Here is a 6,000-nt window from a genome sequence, read left to right on the forward strand (position 1 = left end):
GATTCCTTGCATCTAGGGTTCTGAAAATAAATTCAGATCTGCCCAAGATTTAGGAAGCAGAAGGGAGGGAAAGGCCATCTTCAACATGGCTTCTGCCGTCACACTGGTTAGGAAGATTGTGGTTTTCCTGAGATTTCAGTTTTCATTTTCCAACTCCTTGGATGTCTCTGGCTTCTTGAGATTCCCCAGTCCCTGGATGCAGCTTCAGGTATCATTTTCCATTTTCCTGTTGTCCAGGTGCTACTGCTGGTGGTTATGTCTCCAGATCTAGCATGACCTCAGAGGCAGTAACCCCCTAGCGGACCACTTCTATATTGTTCTGAAAGCATTCCACAAGGCCCAGCCTGGCCCTGCTCCTTGAGGTTTATCCAGTGGGGTTTTATAAGAACCTAAATGTCTTTATTAAATCCCTTCCCACTAAATACTTAGAATGAATTGTTTCCTGCTTTGGGCCCTAATTGATTAAATATATCATACAACCCACAGAGATGCAAAGTAAAAGTTTAACTGTTATCTGGAAATCCCTCTTGATTTTTTTATTGTAATGGGGAATGAGTGGTGAGAAGAGGAAAATAGGGATGTCCTGGGAAGCTGAAGTTGTTAAATACAATTTTTAATTACATCAGCATACAGCATCAGTGACAGTCTGGACTACATAGGTAATACAAATCCCAATAGGTTACTTACTTGATTTTTTGGCGGGGGCAGGGGTGCATGGTCCAGGAATCGAACCCTGGTCTCCCACATGGAAGGTGAGCATTCTACCACTGAATCAACCGTGCACCCCTTACTTGATATTTTTGGGGGGGGCAGGGGAGCATGGCAGGCAAGAACTCTGTCTGCTGAGCCACCGTGGCCCACCTCTTACTTGATTTTTGATATTTGAAGCTCATTAAAGAATAGCATCAAAATCCACTGCTTATCAGTCTAATATTCTAGGAAAGAATCAACAGAAACTGCCAGAATTCTTTGGTAAATATATTTGTTTGGGTTTTTTGAATCCAGAACTCAAATTTCATTTTCCCATATTTTCTTTGTTTCTTATTAGGGTTACTTTTCACCATGAGGAAGTATCAGCATGCTTTTCCTTTATCTTGTTTTTTGTTATCAAATGATCTTTAAACATGTTGGATCTAAAATTTGATAACATGAAGAGAACAACATTTAGAAAAATATTTATATTACCTTTCCCTTTGGTCTTTTAAACCAATTCTAAACCTTTAGAAGTCAGAATCTCTACTGCTTCGTATAGAGCATATGTTATGAAAGTGTCTCCAGCATTTAGGTACCAGAGAGGAAAAGAGAAATTTCTCTTGCCATCTTTTTCCTACTGCCTTTACATGAGAAGGAAGCTGAGAAATTAGTGTCTTTGTAAGTTTGTACTCAAGTCCAGTTCAAAAGCTTAGCATTGGTAGATATTCCCATTTTTCAACAGACTCCCAGAAATCTATACTTTTTTATTCAAACCCTCCCAATGTTAAGCTAATTTTTTAAGTGTTTAAACAGTGAGTTAAACAAAACTACCTATAAGCTGACTTCCAACTCGGGGTCTCCAGTTTACAACCTCTATTGTAATTGGTAGAGAACTGAAAGCGTGTTGTCCCTTTATATATATATAGTTATATATTTATTTTTAAATTAACTTGTTGGGCAGGGATCTTTGTGAAAATAAAATTTGATTTTTTAACTTCGGAGAGGGGGACTATTAAATAACATTCGCCAATATCTCATAAAATATAGATATAACTATAAAGGAATACTCATTGTTGGTTGACATTTTACATATTAGGATTGATGTTGTAAATCAACAAAGTTTATTGGGAATGGATGATGATGATGATTTTTTTCTTAAATGTAATTAACATCACTGCATGAGCCCAGAAAACATATTTTGAGACTCCTGTTGAAAGGCAATATTTTGTACTATGAATTCCGAATTTAAGACAATGACAGATTTCATCACAAATGTTGGTACTATGCTGCAATCATTTTAAATTCATAATCCTAGAAATTGAATTGAACTAGAAATTCAAAACTCTAGGGAAAAGATGTTACAGTAAAATTAGTTGGTACATTGCTAGATTTTTTTTTAACCAAAAGCCACATATTTTCATGCCTGTAGTCTTTTATGAAAAATTCTGGATACTGTCATATACAAAATGTCATCATTTTCAGCTATATGGCATTAATTAAAAGAAAACTTTAGGATCTCAGTGCATAATTTGAATTGATAAAGTCAACTAAAGAAAAAAATGAAATAACTAAAGCCTCAATTTGGTTTGTTTAATGATCAAGCATTTTTTTCTGCATCATAGACACTTAAAATAGCCCCAGTTCTGTTTATTGTTTGCTATTTCCAAATATGGAAATGAAAAACTCAAACTATTCAGAAATGTATAAGGCAGAATGTGAAGATCTCTTGTAATTCTAATTCAACTAACAGATTCATCTAGATCGTTCCAAAGATTTTAGATACATAAATATACATTTTAAAAAACGGTATCATACTAGTATACAGTTTTGCATTACCCACTAGAGTTAGCAATTTTTGTACTGGCCAAGATTTAGAAAACCCAACCAATTCAGGCTGGTTTATACCATATTTTACTGAAAAGTCCAAGGTGTGGGTGGATATAGAAGCTTAAGTAATGCCATCAAGTCTTGGTTTTGCTTTCTTTTCTAGTTTATACTGCACTTCACTGTCTTGGTTCCATTTTCCAGCAGACTCTTGCCTCATGAAGACGATAAGGTTGATATAGCTCTTCTTAGCAAATCCAATGGATAGAAGAGATTCTGGATTCTTAATAGTTTCACAGAACCTTGGAATTCATTCTTGCTGGCTCTGATTGTGTCATATGCCCATCCCTGAACCTGTAACTACATCCAAGAGGATGCAATGGTAGTAAATGGGTCAAGCCTGGGCCACTTGCCATCCATGGAAGCAGGGTGAATTTTACTGCCACTTGAAACCTGAAAGTCTGAGGGGGAGGGGGGTGAGACACTTAGCTCCGCAATAAAAAGTAGGATGTTGTTGACAGAAGGGAAAATAAATGTTAAGTAAAAAAAGTCATTCTACCTCCTGGCAGCCCAGCTTCTACATACGCACCTCTTTCTATGCATTCATTATTTTTGTTTTGTTTTTACTTTTTATTTTGAATAATATTAAATCTATTGAAAACATCTTACATAACCACAATACATTTGTCAAAACCAAGAATGCCAAACTGAAACTAAAATACAGATTTTATTCAGATTTCATTAGTTTTCCAACAATCTTTTTATGTTTTAGGGTTCAATTCAGGATTCCACATTGCATTTAGCATATATATACTTAAAAAAATAGTCACACCTGATACAATATTACTATCTAACATAGGACAAACATACATCCTTCCTAGAGGGAGACAGCCTCCCTACATTGGCAGTAAAGTGAGATTTTTGGTCAGCCCATCTTGCTGCCTTTAGCTCTCCTTGTGAGAGGCTGTCCTTTGTCTGTTGTGTCCTATAGCCATATCTGAGGTAGGCATTGAGGAGGTTTTTTTCCTTCTGGTGGTTACCCCTCATTTTAAGAAGGGAACAATAATGGTCTGCAAGTAAAAATGGGGATCAAGGAGGACACCTAATAAGACTCCCACCCAGTGTAAGAAGGGAGAGAAAATAGCCATCACTTGAGAAGACTTCAGGGCAATCAGTGTCCTCAGGGAAAAGCCAGGTTTTCAGTCAAAGCAAGGTCAAGGGAACATTTAAAGAAAAGGTATTTAATTCTCTCAAACAAAAAATACCTTAGCACCCTGATAAAGTATTCTAAGTTCAAAATTGTTTTCCCTTACTTTTCAGAAACTCCTTTAGCAAGAATAGTGAGAGGTCTAATTCCAGTTTGATTCACTTTTTTGTAGACCATCTGTTTTTGTTATTTCCTCAATTTAAATAAATCTAAAGCTCCAGTAAAATTTAAAATTCTGAAATTTTACCTTGATGTATCAAAGTGTAAATCTTTTATCAGAAATCTAGCTTGGCATTCCATGGGCCACTTCAGTGAGATGACTCATGTTTCCTTCATTGCTGGGAACTTCACTAGTGTTTCTTTATATTCACGTGTCTCTTCTATCCATTCCCTCTTTTAGAAATTCCTATTAGATGGATAATGGGATATCTAAATCTATCCTCCATTTCTCAATTTTCCTTCTACACTTTCCTCTTTTTTAATCTTTAGTGGTGAATTTCAGGGAGATTATCTCTAGAATCTCTCAGCTTGTTACTCAGGTTCACAAATTTGATCTTCAGCTCTGGATGCTGTTTTTCAGCCCATCCATTTTTTCATTTGTTTGTTTACAATCATGTTTTTAACATCCAAGAACTCTGATTCTTATTTTTTGTGAGCCTCTTTAAAAAAAAATTAGTACTGAAATAGTAATTACAGATGACTCCAACATTCCTTCAACCCTGGTCAAAGTCAGTGATGGTAATTAAATTCCTCATTTCAGTAATTGGCTTACCGAAGAGTATATGCCTTAATTTTGGTTGAGATGTGCTTATTAAGAGGCAACCATTGCTCTAACCAGTTTTGCTTGAATATGATATCTGTAACCACCACAACAATCTTGCTACTATGCTGAAGATGAAGCCATTACACAGAGGAAAAAAACAACAGAACTGCAAAGAAATGGGTCTGGAGTCCTTGATGCACCATGTCTGAAGCCCAAAATCTTTTCTGGACTTATGTGAGAAAATAAATTGTCCTATTGCTTATGAAAGTTTGAGCCAGGTTTTCTGCTGTTTGCAGTTAAAGCAAATAATCTAATACAGAATTTAGTTAAAGGAAGTGGGGTACTTCAAGTAGCAAATTCTAAAACATGGAATTGACAAGGTGAAGGAGGTAGAGAATTGGGCAATGTGAGCCTCACTGTTCCAGGCCAGGAAGACCCTTGCATTTGGTTAGATTGTTATCTTATACAAAAAGACACTAACCATTTGTCTACAGAGCTGTAGTATTAAGGGATATCATAGGAAAAATTCAGGACTATTTCTGGATGTGTATTCTGCTTCATTCGTCTAGGTCTATCTTTATGGCAGTACCAAAGTACCTTAACTAGTGTTGCTTTATATAAAACCTTGAAATATGGTAGAGTAAGTTCTCCAAGATCACCTTAGCTAATGCTCCTTTGCATTTTCATATAAATTTTAAAGTCAACACACCAATTTACACACACTGCTGGGTTCTGATTAGGATTGCATTTAATCTATAGATAGATCAGTATGATCAGAATTGACATGATATTGAGGCTTTCAATACATGATCTTAATATATTTACTCATGTTTTGTGTTTATCCATAGTTTTAGAGTCTTTACCTTCTCTCAGCAATGTTTTGTAGTTTCTAGTGTAGAGGTACATCTTTTGTAGGATTTATTGCTCGGTATTAGATGGCTTTTGATGCTATTTGAGGTGTTTATGAAATTTCATTTCCCAACTGTTTGTGTTTATATAAATACAACTGAATTTTTTATCTTGGTGTTTTACCCATTTTCCTTGCTAAGTTAACTTCTGTTTGTAAGAGTTTTAGCTTTTCTTTATATGCAATAATGTCATCTGTAAATGAAGACAGCTTTATTTCTTCTTTCCCAATTTTTATATTTTTTTCCCTATGTGATGGCTAGGCCCTTTGGTAAAACACTGACAGAAAATTTGGTAGTTAACATTCTTGTCTTGTTCTGGACTTCAATATTTCCCCATTAAGTATGTTGGCTGTAGGTTTTTCGCAGGGACATTTTATCAAATTGAGTTATTTTCTTCTGTTTCTAATCTGCTGAGAATTTTCATCATAAATGGGTGTCTAATTTCATAAATATTTTCTGCATTCATTGAGATGCTCATATAGTTTTTCTCCTTTGTGAATGTAAATTACAGTGATTTCTAAATGTTAATTCAACATTGCATTTCTGGAATAAACCCCAAGTTGGTCACGATGCATCTTTTTTTTTAAAAAAAAAAATCTCTGGGA

The sequence above is a fragment of the Tamandua tetradactyla genome, chromosome 1 (assembly GCF_023851605.1).
Source record: "Tamandua tetradactyla isolate mTamTet1 chromosome 1, mTamTet1.pri, whole genome shotgun sequence".
Classification (NCBI taxonomy): domain Eukaryota; kingdom Metazoa; phylum Chordata; class Mammalia; order Pilosa; family Myrmecophagidae; genus Tamandua; species Tamandua tetradactyla.